The sequence below is a fragment of the Atractosteus spatula genome, unplaced genomic scaffold (genome assembly GCF_055471065.1).
Source record: "Atractosteus spatula isolate fAtrSpa1 unplaced genomic scaffold, fAtrSpa1.hap1 Scaffold_18, whole genome shotgun sequence".
NCBI lineage: Eukaryota > Metazoa > Chordata > Actinopteri > Semionotiformes > Lepisosteidae > Atractosteus > Atractosteus spatula.
The window spans coordinates 154,409-169,508 of NW_028296741.1; the positions used below are offsets into that span (position 1 = coordinate 154,409).

General features: G+C 40.9%; 4 non-coding genes across 4 annotated transcripts; all 4 read right to left on the minus strand.

The window, feature by feature from the left end:
* Nucleotides 1-2,272: 2,272 nt before the first annotated feature.
* trnai-uau (transfer RNA isoleucine (anticodon UAU)) lies at nucleotides 2,273-2,366 on the minus strand. Its single transcript has 2 exons — nucleotides 2,329-2,366; nucleotides 2,273-2,308 (listed from the first exon to the last, which is right to left on the minus strand). It is a non-coding gene; the product is annotated as a tRNA-Ile (tRNA).
* A 3,939-nt stretch (nucleotides 2,367-6,305) lies between these two features.
* On the minus strand, nucleotides 6,306-6,377 carry trnat-cgu (transfer RNA threonine (anticodon CGU)). Its single transcript has one exon. It is a non-coding gene; the product is annotated as a tRNA-Thr (tRNA).
* Nucleotides 6,378-8,924: 2,547 nt separating this feature from the next.
* On the minus strand, nucleotides 8,925-8,997 carry trnak-uuu (transfer RNA lysine (anticodon UUU)). Its single transcript has one exon. It is a non-coding gene; the product is annotated as a tRNA-Lys (tRNA).
* A 1,332-nt stretch (nucleotides 8,998-10,329) lies between these two features.
* trnaa-cgc (transfer RNA alanine (anticodon CGC)) lies at nucleotides 10,330-10,401 on the minus strand. Its single transcript has one exon. It is a non-coding gene; the product is annotated as a tRNA-Ala (tRNA).
* Between the last annotated feature and the right edge of the window lie 4,699 nt (nucleotides 10,402-15,100).

Sequence of the window (15,100 nt, forward strand, 5' to 3'; positions counted from 1 at the left end):
GCCCTGGAATTCTCCTTTGAATTCCCTTTAGAATAGTCCACAGAATCCTCTCCAGAATCCCTTCTGAATCTTACTGAATCTCGTTTTTACCTGGAGGAACTTCAGCTCGTTGATTGGCTGAAAGTTCCATGGGCATCAGAGTTCCACGTGGGTTACTCAGCCCTACCAGTCCCTGATTGGTTGATCAAGGTGAGATATGAGTCATTTACTCCTGACACCTAGGAATGCAGTCCAGATGTCCATCTGGCACTCCCTAGACAGATAGGCGCCAATGGATGACCATTGATCATGACAGCCAGGCTTAGCTAAGTGCATCCCCCTTTGGGAGCTGTCCTAGGACCTTAAATCACCCTGCACTAATGGTCTCTCTGTGGCTGCACCACAGAGTTGAACAGAGAAATGGGGCCTCATTTGGGAAGCTCAGAAACACTTAATTCTGCCTTATTATTAAGCCTCGCCGCTACAGTGAATTTCAGCGTTTTAAAGAGATGTAATTTTTAAAACAGACAAAATGAAAGACTTATTAACTAAATACACATAGAAAACCTGCACCTAATTGAGAAAATTTGGACTGGGGCGATGTATTATTGTAGCGGCTCAAGCTCACAGTGGTGCACTTGAGGAATGCGGTACAAGGGCCAGTGGTGCATTGGATAACGCATCTGATTACGGATCAGGAGACTGTAGGATCGTAATGCTCTTAAACCCAGTACCATAACCGCAGTGTGTTCAGTCCTACACAACCTTTCTATTGACTGAATAAACCTCCTGTTCCATCTCCATCTTCTTCCCACACATTCCAGCTATTTCACCACCGTTACTGTTGGACCACAGTCACAGATACGTAAGGGACACTATTCTGAAGAACCGTCTTAAATAAATAACGTTGCAAAAGGTAACAATAAGGGTTTCTTAACGTAACCTTACATCTGGCCATACAATACAATTTCTGTACCCTCAAATAAAAAAAAATTGTACTGCTTTCTCCTGAGAAGTGTAGTGTCAAATACAAGTGTAGTGTCAAATCACAATAAATAATACATCAAATATACTAAATTAACACCCAGATATGACAGATGTGACAACACACAGCTATGACAGAACACATTGAAGACTTAAGCCCTTTAAATTTTTATTTCCTTAATTTCCATTCTCTTCCCTACCCAGGATAACTGAAAACTAACTGTAATAAAGACTGTATATGCATTACTTGTAATACAGCTATTAATAAAGATATACATGGAACCTAATTATTAATAAATAACACTTGTATTACTAAAAATGTGTTATGATAACATTCATTGTGAATATTTGTGGTGTCTGGAAAGCAATTTTAGTTAAATATAATAATAATTTTCAAGCAAGTGGTGCATAAGCTTGTTAATTAATGAGTACATTATTTCCATTACATTCAAGACAGTTCTAATGTGATCAATTGTTCTGCTTAGTCCGCTACCGAGTTGCTTAAAACCTATGAAGAGGTGGCTTAAGCTAGACTCCTAATGCAGTAACATCTAATGGGCAGCAGCTGTTATTTTAGGTTTGTTGCAATCGAGAACAGGTTTAGTACAGAGCTGCTGACAAATTTCAGCGGAGTTTATTGTATATAAGTTTATTGCAATTGACCCATTGTAGCTACCAATCAGCAGCAAGGAAAAACAAACTTCACTTGTGCCTTTTAAAAAAATGGAAACAGAGTAGTTGTTTATGTGGTAATTTCAGGTACAATGTAAGAACTAAAGTTAACTACTCCCATAGTAATGTGTGGGGTCCTATCAATAGAAAAAAAAATGTTGTAACCCGAAAACACAACAAACACAAAACGAGAATCTTTCAGGAACCTAGGTAAATCCCTGTAGTAGTCTAACAACTATGAAAAAAAAACAAACGCAACACCTTCAAAAGAAAAAGAACATTAAAAACAAATCTGGGGAACAACAAAAACACAGAATCTAATGCGAGAGCTTTTTCAAGTCTTCAGTGCTCCTCTCATCACAGTAGACCTCTCTCATATATTTGTGTACAGGTCAGTTGGAGGTACACAGCTGATGGTAATTTTAGTAGGGAGCTGCGTCAGCATGCATGGGCTTCAAAGGAAAAGTCAAGGTTTATTCCATGCTGAAAAGAGAAGGAAACATAATGTTTCAGCTGTGGAGCCTTCTTTGATTGTGACTCAAAATAAACCTTTACTTGTTCATTTGATGTTAGTTTATCTCCATCAAATACCTAAGAGTATCTAAACTCGACAGTTGCTTTCAGTAGCTGAAAACACTGCTCTAGGTGAGGCTTGAACTCACAACCCCGGCATAACTCCGCTATGCACTGCTGTATAAGTACCGCGCGCTGACCGATTGCGCCACTGGAGCTGGGCAAGTTCTGATCCTTATACAGACTGACGCTGCAGAAACACAGGGTGAAAACAGTTTCGGTTGTGGATCCATCTCCACATGGGGAACACTAAAAAAGCAAGGAAAATACAAGAAAAGAAACTGAAAGAATTGTGCTAACAGCAAAGGGGGACGGAGGGAGGTGGTCGAACAAGTAAATAAGCCTGGCAGATTATTTGTAGCGACATTTTTTGAGTCAATCAGCACACTGATTTCTCTTCATGTGCCTTAAACTGTGCAGTTTGTATTTTCGTTGTAGCTAGGTTTCTTCAGAAGTCCAGTAAATTGACAATAATGGAGAACTAGCTGACGCACTCCGTCGTGAAGACCCTCTGTAAGGTGATTACACGTTTCATTTTCAAGTCGCCTCCTTTACACGCAATTGCAGCTCCGACACTGAGAGAAAGCATGAGAAATGGCAGTACAGGCTCGATGGCTTCACATCTCCTATCAATCACATAAAATTGCAGTAAAGCGCTCTAAATATGACTCTGAAGTACTGGGAAAGATGAATATTTTGAGCGTGCCTCCCAGGGTCTGCTACAAGGCTGAAGATGGCTTCTTATTCGCGTTTTTCGTTCCGCCTTAAATGCTGCTGCTGTGATGTTATGTCGCCTTTCGCCTGTAGATGGCTCTCTTTGATCAGTACTAATTCGGCTGGAATACTGTAGACATCCTCAGTGAAAGGGAATATCCAAATAAATAGCGACTGTCCAAATTATATTTTTGTATGGAATATATTTTAAAAAATCGCAAACCAATTTTAAAAACTCACCATAACATGGACTTGCACTGGGAAAAAGGTGATTGTGCTTTCTGCTTATTGCTACGGCCCTCCCCCCTGATTATAAAAACGTCTCACAATTCTGACACCGAGGTGTGAGAGACAATGTAATAGACTTTCAAAATCCTGAAGTACAAGACATTTTAATGCACCAATTTTCAAATATGACCCTCTGATCTTGGCTTGTCAGAATACATTGCGAAAAAGTATGGCACGAATTGCACGAATTGCAATGGCACAAATTGTTGAGAATATCACTGACTTTGCCGATATTTGCAGGGGATATGAGTGTTTTGCGCACGTTGAACTACAGCACGTAAGAATTGAGCTCCTTAGTCAATATCACCGGGGATATCCAATAATGACGAACATCTGTAGCTTCAAGGAAACTTCGACTCGCACATGGAGTTTTATCTTCGAATGGAGGGTGGGAGAATTCATTTATAGTCTCGTTGCTCATTAGCTAAACTATTTTAAAAATATGACGCAGATTTGTTCGAGAAACTTGTAATCACCTTGAAAAGAGTCTTCTTGAAGACGTGCACCAGGTAGCTCTCCACTGTTAATTGACAGGACTTTAGAATAAACTGTTCTCATACAACCAACATACAAATTACACATCTTAAGGAACATGAAGAGAAATCTGTGTACTAAATAACATAAAACTGTCGCTGCAAATTATCGCCAAGCTGTTTTACGTGTCCTAACACCTCTTTCTTTCCTATTTTGCAGTGAGCACAATTCTTTCTGTTTCTTCGTCGCTATTTTACTGTCTCTTCCCCCATGTGCAGATGGATCCACAGCCGAAACTTGAGGTCGGTTCCTATTACTCTGTCTGATTGAAAGAGTTGTATTAAAGGCACTCCCATCTCTGCAGGAAAGTTATTGCTGCTCTCAACACAATATACTGCAGCCAAATATAGCGATACTGTCACGTGTTCCTGCTGTCAGTCTATTATGTCATGTTCATCCACACCCAGAAACATTACTGCTGTAGCACCAGAGTTATATAGGCGCAGTCCATAGAGCAAGAATCTCTTAATCTCAGAACTGTGGGTTCAGCCCCCACATTGGGTCCCTCTGTGTCAATTTGATCCCGCCAATCCTCCTAGCATGACCTGATGGCGTAACAGTGATACCCAGTACCCAGCGTAATTCAGCTTTCTTTCCACTTGATTCAGATTTTGATCTGAAATCATCGGCCGAACAAGGGTTTGTCTAAATCGAGGGAGATCTGCTCACAAGCAAGTATTAAACACTTCAGCATTTTCTGTTCGAATACCACACTTTGTCAAAACACTGCCGCTTCTTAAGCTAATAAGTAACGGTTTTTGAGCACGCATTGTATTGTTAATGCTTATATTAAAAAAGCATAAATTCACATAATGGAATTTGGACTGAACAAAGTAGTCCAGCCCCTTTACAACATTACATACCCACTGATTAAAGCTTAAAACTACAGCAGCAGGAGTAACAATAATGGCAACAACATGTTTGGAGTTCGGCATTTCATTTATACTGCGGAAACATCGTATCGGAATGAACTGCCCGAGATAAAAGAGCAATTGCGGCTTCAGATCGTTTTTACAGAGCATTGCGTTGTTCTGTTCATGCTGACTACACGCTTTAAATTTGTCATTTACTGCAAGCGTTGCTTTTCCAGGTTTTTCTGAAATTCCTCGCATTTGAGCCAGCACTAAATAAAATAATTCATTCCCGTCGCTGAATACATCGTGGAAACGGTATTTGCAACGGAATGCTGTCACACATGAAATCTTTTTGTTATTCGGTTCTGAAGTTTGAAAATGAAAATAAAACGGGGGTCACTTCATAGGCTTGAAAGAAATCCAAGCAGCATAAAAAACAGCGAACTCTCACAAATTGCATTGTGCTGCACCTTTCTTCTGCTGCTTTTATAAATCTGCCTTAAACATTTGAATGCATACCTTACTGCTGCTAATCACATTCACGTGCTTACGAAGCTTTTTTCTGTCTGTTATGTTTTTCCAAAGCGGTTTCTCCGTTTTCCTTGTACTGTGATTGTCAGCGAGCACAACAAGACTGAAATACTGTAAAGGCAGGTAAAAAAGACAAGGTAAAACGCCTGAATGTCGGGAGTGGGATTTGAACCCGTGCCTCTATTTGGAGAGCGGAACACAAAGATTAAAAGACACAAAACCGTAAATTTGCTGTTTTAAACCGCTCCACTATCTTGAAGAAATGGGTGCTGACTGTACCAGTTGCATCCGATTTTCTGTAACTTTAGGACGATTGATACGACTGGACGAACACAATTTGTGGCGTTTAGCATGACATGGAAAACGGTACCGGAGCATTCGGGTCCGGAGTACCAGACTCAGAAACAGTTTTTACCCCCGCACTATCAAACTATTAAACTCCCAGCCTCTCTCACTCTCACCTCACCTCTCACCTATGATCTGAACCTCACAGTGCCTTCTTTCTTACCAAAAACCCAAACACACATTGAATCTACCTCTACCATACATGTCAAAAGCTCACTCCCCATTATTTCTATCCCTTTATTTCATTCTTTTGATGCATGTTTTTGCACATCACCTGTTACCTTTTTGTTGTTATGCACACTGCCTGTTGTTGTTTTTTGCACATCGGCTGTTGTCTCTGTCTTTCTTTTGTTATACAATTGTATTGTTGTGTTTTTTTCTTTGTACTACTTATGTCCGAGAGCTAGCTAAATAGCATTTCGTTATACCATATACCTGTGTATGAGTATAATGACAATAAACTTGAACTTGACATAGTCTTGCAGGCAGTATATTATTTTATCGTTTAAAAAAACACGGTCTTCTCGTATCTAAGTCAGAATTTTTGTGCTTTCGAACGTTACTTCCAACCTGGACTGAAAGCTCACCCGATGTGTTTGTGATCAGACCATGAAGTGAGGGGCTGTACCAAGCGCACGTTCCTTCCCAATGCTGAGGTGATCATTCGGAAGATGGGTGTGAAGAGAGACAAGCTTTGTCGACTAAAAAACAATGTAGGATATGCAAGAATACCAATCACTGGCGACAGTTATGTTCTCTTACTATTGAGACCCCTACATTGCGAGTTTTTTTAAGACTTTGAAACTAAAGGAAAGCAGTGACAGATGAAACAGGCACAGGTGGGGTTTGAACCCACGATCGTCGGTTTACGAGACCGACGCCTTACCACTTGGCCACCGCGCCTTCAAGGAAACAAGGGAATAATGTTGTTCAAATTAGTTTTTTCTGAATATGGTTTACATCGCCTGGAGGCAGCAACAACAATAAAAGGGATACTTGTCCTTAAACTCGGACGTGATGTTCTGCAGACATGTGCATAATGTCCTGTTTTCTTACAGTGTAGACATTTTGCTGTTCACGCTCCGCATTTATCTGCTTTGTGCATTGTTAGTCCGCACCTGTAACATGTAATGTCAGCCGTCCCCTGTTCTTCTATTTCTCTAGCATGACTGCGTCCTGCTGCTCGGCTTTTATTTGTAAAGTTTGAGCGAGCGTCCCGTTCAGTGTCACTGTAGTCAGAAAGCATTCTTGATTCTGCTTGAGCTGCTTCATGAATCTAGCGACTGTAAGAGCTCTTTCTAAAGTCAGCCCTTCCTCCTGCAGCAATTTATAGTCTCTTATGTGCACATTTTCCACAAGTTGATCTCTTAACATGTCAGTTTCCAATACTCCAAAGTCACAAGATTTAGCCAGTCCTCTTAGTGCAGTCACAAAAACATCAACAGATTCGTCCTGAGACTAAGTTCTCTGCCTAAATTTATGCCGTTCCAAAACCACATTTCTCCGCGGTGTAAAGTACGCGTCTAAGGCAGCTACAGTCTGTTCATATGTACCTTTTTCTCCAGGGAGGTTGGCGAAAATCCGCTGCACGGGAGCCCCGATACAGTGCAGTAATGTAGCACGTCTCACGGCATCCTGAGCTTCTGTATATCCACTGGCTGTTTAAAAAAAAATCTGTACGACTCCATCCATATCTTGTATTCCGTATACAAATCTGGAGCTCCGAGGTTCAGTGGAAGCGGTGGAAAAAGCTGGGCATAAGCAAAGCTTCTCGGCGCGGCTGCCATATCTTCCATGGCGCAAGCTAAACGAAAAGTCCGAAAATTCAAAAGTTCGTTTCTACCAGCAAGAGAACTAAAATCTGCAGTGTTCTGCTCGCTTTGAGTCCGTCAAGCACTCATCTCTCGTCGCCATAAATGTGTATTTTAATAAAGAGACGTTTTTATATTATTTTAACTACTTTATTAACTACACAGATCACGCCCTTACACCATATATCCCCGCCTTCTACTCTCTCGTTCTGTTGTCTCGCGATTTCTACTCACTATACTACATTTAGCATGACTTCTTGTTGCAGTTGAGCTCAAAGCTGGAGATGATCTCCATATTCTACCGCAGTAACTAGTCCGAAACGTAGTACACAGTACACACTTTTTAAGTGAAGTCAGGTTGTTAAAAAATTAAACCAGCGCCCTGTCATAGAAACGTACCTCGGTCTCCCGCGCAACAAGCGGGGGTACTCAGCACTATACTAACCAGGAGCGCTTATCTGCAGCTGAGCGTCATCTCTGTTTACTGTCAGCAGTCATTTCCTCATTTCCAAAGACTTTTTCACCTGCTCTCAGGTTTTAAAGACGATCATAAACGCCCAAGAAGTAATTCATGTCAGTTTGAAGTCTGTTTCTGTTGTCTCAGCTCTTGATAAAGAAAAGCCGTGCGTGGGAGACTCCCTCTCTGACGACGTTTGCCGTCACCCTGCGAGGGAGAAGAGCCATCAATCACCGAGGCAACCACTGAGACAGTTAACATTGAACACGTGAAATGCGAGATGTTGTGATATTTTTTCCCGCTTAAGGCTTCTATCGTTTCTACTCTAACGAGAAAGACCTCTTTATTAGAAGTGAGATTTTAACAAACGTCTCCAGGGGTAACTGCGACCTGAACGCAACGCCTTAGACCACCAGCCATCTTGCCTGTGGTACTTATAATGAAGTATATATTTTATTTCTACTCGTTGATAAGAAAAATCATGAAATGAAAAATCATGTAATTAGGGATATGTCTTTTTTTCATGGGGAAAACTAGCCCGAGCAAATGTAAAGTTTAGAGCAGCGCTCAATAAAAATGATCAGAAACCGAAAGCGCTTCTTATACGGATCAGTATATTCCGATACCACTGGTTCTGCAGAAGAAATAAGAAAAGCCGAACTCAAAGCACTGTGTTGCCATTACGGCTACTCCATCTGCAGCTGCTTTAAGATTACTCACACTGTGTTGCCATTAAGGCTACCTAATTAAAAAAAAACTTATCGTCACCTTTTTGAACGTGATCGTTAGACACCCGTTAAATCTCAACCGAGGTTTCTTGAGAGATCGTTCAGCGAGCGAGTAATAAAAAACTACTTCGCTTCTAACCTCTGCTGTCGCTGTAAACTCGGACGTGATGTTCTGCAGATGTGCAGTGTGCCTTTCCTCTCGTCGTATTCAAGAGTACTCACTGTGTGAGCTCCTCACTGCGTGTTCTGTACTCTACTGTGATTTAATTTAGATGATTACGTGGAGTAGAGTGACAAGATCTATTGAACATTTTCGGTTTGTGAAATGAAACACTAAATACACTACAGTAAATACAAGTAATGGACATTTAAAATAACCACAGTACAGCTAGAAGAGTGAAAGATAAAAGACTATTTAGAATGAGATTCACATGAGACTTAAGAACGGCACAACCGCCCGAACAGGGACTTGAACCCTGGGCCCTCAGATTAAAAGTCGGATGCTCTACCGACTGAGCTATCCGGGCTCTGAACGAAAATCGACACTGTCGGGATCCTCGCAAGTCACGTGTCTCTTGTGCCGAAGAGCAGTCATACCTGACCCGTCTGGGATGACCACTGACAGACATTATCCAGAAGCGACGGCACCACTCCCAGTAGAATGAGTGAGAAATACAGCATGACATGGGTAGTTAAGGGGCTCCCACAATCCATCTTTCCTCACATTACTGTTTTTTTTTCAATAGCATTTTGACCTTTTTTCACATTCAGATTTTTTTCACATTTAATAAAATCTTTTAATCAACAACATTAAAAAGAAAACAAATGGAACATTTTTTGGAACAATAATTAAAAAAAAACTTTCAATGCCTTGGTTGTATATGTGTGCACACCCTTTATAAAGGGAGTTGCAACAGTGCTGAAATCTAAAGAGCATTTCTGTAGAGAAAACAGCATTTTTTCTGCCTTGATGTTAAGCTTAGAAATTCTAAAGTCTTTTAGAAATTGTATTTCTTAACACCTTGCACAGCCTCCCGACAGACTAACAAATATTTTTGGGAGAAATTGGCTCACACACCGGAAGACACTAACGTTTATCTACGTTAGAGTATGTGAATAACAGTTTAACCGAAAAAGTTTGCAATTGTGATTTTGTTAAAATTGAATAAATCGTCTATCAACAGTTAGAAATTATTAAGAAATTGTTTTATTTCATAAACTATAAGACAATTAAGAGAGTTTATAGGTCATATCCGTCGCTTATGTTCTTTTAACTCTAGCGTTCAGGATCCAAACCCAGGTGCGGACCGTTGTGTTTCTTGAATCTCTTGTAATCATCAAAAGTCGATGTGTAGTCCTTCAGTACTTTCTCGAGTTGTGCCATGGATATTTTATACAATCAATACTTGTCATGCTCTTTTGCATTTTGCTTAACAAACGGAAAAAGTTCAAAGCGTGTTTGTGGCTGTGCTTCACATCTACACGAGAGCACTTGTAACAGTACAGGACACGTAGTGAAAAGTTCGTGAAGCTTTCAGTTTAGTGAGGAGTTCAGAAGGAGGATTCGCTCGATGAATGATCTCTCAAGAAATCCCGGGTGAGATTCAACAGGTGTTTTCTGCAACAGCCACGACAAGTGTGAAGCAATCTCTGGATTTCCTGAATTTGAACTAAATTATTAGTTCAAATAATTTAGTATTTAACAGAACTAAATGAGGTACATTTAAAACAGCAGCGCAACTCTGCAGCACGTCGAGTGTGCCTGCATTTAATTGTGTAAACCTGGCTCTCTCTGAACACGAGCAAAGAGTTCTCACTCAACAGAAGATTGCGACGTGAGTACTGTAATATAAAGCACCTGGAGATGCCAGGGATTGAACCCGGGACCTCATACATGCGAAGCATGCGCTCTACCACTGAGCTACATCCCCGATGCGAAGGGAAATGGAAGAGACTTAGGCATGTGCAGATGCTCACTGATCACAATCCATCACTCACGAAGAATGCATGCAGTTTCCCACTTTCGCGTTTCCTCTACTACAGAGTAAATTCATGGGAATGAAGAAATAAGGAAGGAAAAATAATCACATTGAAGCTTCAAGAGACTGGGCACAAATTAATCTACTATTTTTGTATTCAGTCACACGTGCGACGGTGGTTAATTCCCAGACGGGGGAGTGCTTTTTTTCTACCAACTTACTCGACTGTCTTTTAATTCTGTTTTATTTGAAAGCTTTTTGCATCTTTTAAGTGCTCTTGATTAAACTATGCATAGAAAAACAGCACTACTGATGATTTTCATGGACCGATGCACACTTGTTCTGTACAACCCGAGTGATAAAGCCCTGTCTGCAAATATTGTAGAAGAACATAAAAGGGTGAAACAACGCCCCAACCACAGGAATGGTAACCGGAAGGATCGTGTTCTTATTTGATAAGTCCTTTTGAGATGTCTTGTCAATGCACAACGGCGTTAGAGCTGAATAATTTACTTTTAGTGGTGTTTTTAAACAAAGACGGAACATGTTATTTCTATACCAGGAAGAAAGGAGCTTTAACTTTAAGAGGCAAAAACGATACCTTATCAAAGCTAATATTAATTAAAATGACATCACAACAAAAGAGTGTAGCCTTGAGTGAATAAAATTAGTTTTCATTGGACGTCTGTGTCTCCATAACTTTGTAGGTGAGAGAGAGGATTGTGATAATTTGCAGGTGCTTCTCGGAAGTGCGTTGGTGGTACAGGCGCCTTCCAAATAATTGAGTCGGGTTTGAATCCCAGCCAGTACAAACCCAAATCTTTTCAAGATAATCTGTGGTCCGCTAACACATCTTTTGAAACACTACAACAGGTAACACCCCGTGTGAAACATCATGAGCATCTGTTAAACCTCTCTACCTGCCCGTTCCTCACAGAGACATGACGAGGGTCTAAAGGGACATTTTGAGCCGTAGAAACATTTTATCATTCCGTACTTTCCTGTGCAGTCAGGCCAGTTCCACTTCAACTGCGCCCGACAACGGAGGTCGTTTTGAAAACAATGAGAGTAAAGGGACACTGCACGTCTGCAGAACATCACGTCCGAGTTTAAGGACAGCAACATCAGAGATTGGAAGCTAGGGAGTTTCAGGTCTGTGGTTGTATTATAGGTTCTAGAAAGTCTGAATACCTTTGCAAGAAGTATTTCAGAATCCCACTAAAATCCAGTACGAATGCCGCATAGATCTGCATTGTACAGTTAGTATACTGTTTGTCCGTTGAATCAAACACGCCTTATAAAGCATTTCTAAAACAGGAGAGATCGTTAGGGAATGCGTCTTCCTGTAAAAATAAAATGACTTCAAGGGCACTATAAGCAGAGGTGTGAAAGCCTGCTCTACAGAAGAACTATAGCCAGAGATGCCAAAGAGGTCGAGATTTCACCACGTGAGAGAAAGCATCTCAGAAAATGAAGTTGCGGCCGTTTCCACGCGTTATAAAACCACTAGGTCAAACAACAAGAGCTGAAGAGCCGCTGTTGAGAGCAACGCGGCCAAGCGCTCTAAGGAGCTGACTTAAACCTCCAGTCTCTTCAGGAGCATCTGTTGGAGTGACACTGCTACAGCATATCTCCTTGTTAAGTATCCCTTTTATTGTTGTTGCTGCCTCCAGGCGATGTAAACCAGATTCAGAAAAAAATAATTTGAACAACATTATTCCCATGTTTGCTCGAAGGCGCGGTGGCCAAGTGGTAAGGCGTCGGTCTCGTAAATCAAAGATCTTGGGTTAAAACCCCACCTGTGCCTGTTTTATTTGTCTCGGCTTTCCTTTAGTTTCAAAGTCTTCAAAAAACTCGCAATGTAGGAGTCTCAATAGTAAGAGAACGTAACTGTCGCCAGTGATTAATATTCTTGCATATCCTGCCTTGTTTTTTAGTCGACAAAGCTTGTTTCTCTTCACACCCATCTCCCGAATGATCGCCTCAGCATTGGGAAGGAACGTGCGCTTGGTACAGCCCCGCACTCCATGGTCTGATCACAAACAGATCGGGTGAGCTGTCAGTCCAGGTTAGAAGTAACGTTCGAAAGCACTAAATGACTTAGGAACGAGAAGACCGTGTTTTTTTAAACGAGTAAACGATAAAATAATATACTGCCTGCAAGACTATGTCAAGTTCAAGTTTATTGTCATTATACTTATACACAGGTATATGGTATAACGAAATGCTATTTAGCTAGCTCTCGGACATAAGTAGTACAAAAAAAAAACAACAACACAACAACAATACAATTGTAATACAAAAGAAAGACAGAGACAACAGCCGATGTGCAAAAAACAACAACAGGCAGTGTGCAAAACAACAAAAAGGTAACAGGTGATGTGCAAAAACATGCATCAAAAGAATGAAATAAAGGGATAGAAATTATGGGGAGTGAGCTTTTGACATATATGGTAGAGGTAGATTTTCAATGTGTGTTTGGGTTTTTGGTAAGAAAGAAGGCACTGTGAGGTTCAGATCATAGGTGAGAGTGAGAGAGGCTGGGAGTTTAATAGTTTGATAGTGCGGGGGTAAAAACTGTTTCTGAGTCTGGTAGTCCGGACCCGAATGCTCCAGTACCGTTTTCCATGTCATGCTAAACGCCACAAATTGTTTTCGTCCAGTTGTATCAATCGTCCTAAAGCTACGGAAAATCGGATGCAACTGGTACAATCAGCACCCATTTCTTCAGGATAGTCGAGCGGTTTAAAACAGCGAATTCACAACTTCGTGTCTTTTAAGCTTTGTGTTTCGCTGTCCAAATAGAGGCACGGGTTCAAATCCCACTCCCGACAGTCAGGCGTTTTACCCTGTCTTTTTTACCTGCCTTTACACTGTTTCAGTCTTGTTGTGCTCGCTGACAATCACAGTACGAGGAAAACGGAGAATCTACTTAGCAAAAACATAACGGACAGAAAAAAGCTTCGTAAACACGTGAATGTGATTAGCAGCAGTAAGGCAGTTAGGTGTCCATTCAAATGTTTAAGGCTGATTTATAAAAGCAGCAGAAGAAAGGTGCAGCCTTTGTGAGAATTCGCGGGTTTTTATGCTGCTTGGACTTCTTTCAAGCCTATGAAGTGACCCCCGTTTTATTTTCATTTTGAAACTTCAAACCGAATAACAAAAAGGTTTCATGTGTGTCAACATTCCGTTGCAAATACCGTTTCCACGATGTATTCAACGACGGGAATGAAATATTTTAGTGCTGGCTCAAATGCGAGGAATTTCCGAAAAGCCTGGAAAAGCAACGCTTGCAGTAAATGACAAATTTAAAGCGTATAGTCAGTATGAACAGAACAACGCAATGCTCTGTAAAAACGAATTGAAGCCGCAATTACTCTTTTATCTCGGGCAGTTCATTCCGATACGATGTTTCCGCAGAATAAATGAAATGCCGAACTCCAAACATGTTGTTGCCATTATTGTTACTCCTGCTGCTGTAGTTTTAAGCTTTAATCAGTGGGTATGTAATGTTGTAAAGGGGCTGGACTACTTTGTTCATTCCAAATTCCATTATGTGAATTTATGCTTTTTTAATATAAGCATTAACAATACAATGCGTGCTCAAAAACCATTACTTATTAGCTTAAGAAGCGGCAGTGTTTTGACAAAGTGTTGTATTCGAACAGTAAATGCTGAAGTGTTTAATACTTACTTGTGAGCAGATCTCCCTCGATTTAGACAAACTCTTGTTTGGCCGATGATTTCAGATGAAAATCTCAATCAAGTGGAAAGAAAGCTGAATTACGCAAAGGTCATAGAAGGCACTGGGTATCACTGTTACGCCATCAGGTCATGCTAGGAGGATTGGGGGGATCAAATTGACACAGAGGGACCCAATGTGGGGGCTGAACCCACAGTTCTGAGATTAAGAGATTCATGCTCTATTGACTGCGCCTATATAACTCTTGTGCTACAGCAGTAATGTTTCTTGGTGTGGATGGACATGACATAATAGGCTGACAGCAGGAACACGTGGCCCACAGGCAGTGACAGTATCGCTATCACATTTGGCTGCAGTATATTGTGTTGAGAGCAGCAATAACTTTCCTGCAGAGATGGGAGTGCCTTTAACACAGCTCTTTCAATCGGACAGAGTAACAGGAACGGACCAAAAGTTTCTGCTGTGGATCCATCTCCACGTGGGGGAAAGAGACAGTAAAATAGCGATGAAGAAACAGAAATAATTGTGCTCTCTGCAAAGTAGGAAAGAGGTGGTCAGACACATAAAACAGCTTGGTGATAATTTGCAGCGACAGTTTTATGTTATTTAGTACAAGGATTTCTCTTCATGTGACTTAAGATGTGTAATTTGTATGTTGGTTGTATGTGTCTTTAGCTACTGAAAGCAACTTTCGAGTTGAGATAATCTTAGGTATCTGATGGAGATAAATTAACATCAAACGAAGAAGTAAAGGTTTACTTCGAGTCATAATCAAATAAGGCTCCACAGCTAAAACATTGTGTTTCCTTCTCTTTTCAGCATGGAATAAACCTTGACTTTTTCCTTTGAAGCCCATGCATGCTGACGCAGCTCCCTACTTAAATTACCATCAGCTGTGTACCTCCAGCTGACCTGTACACAAATATGACGAGAGGAGCACTGAAGACT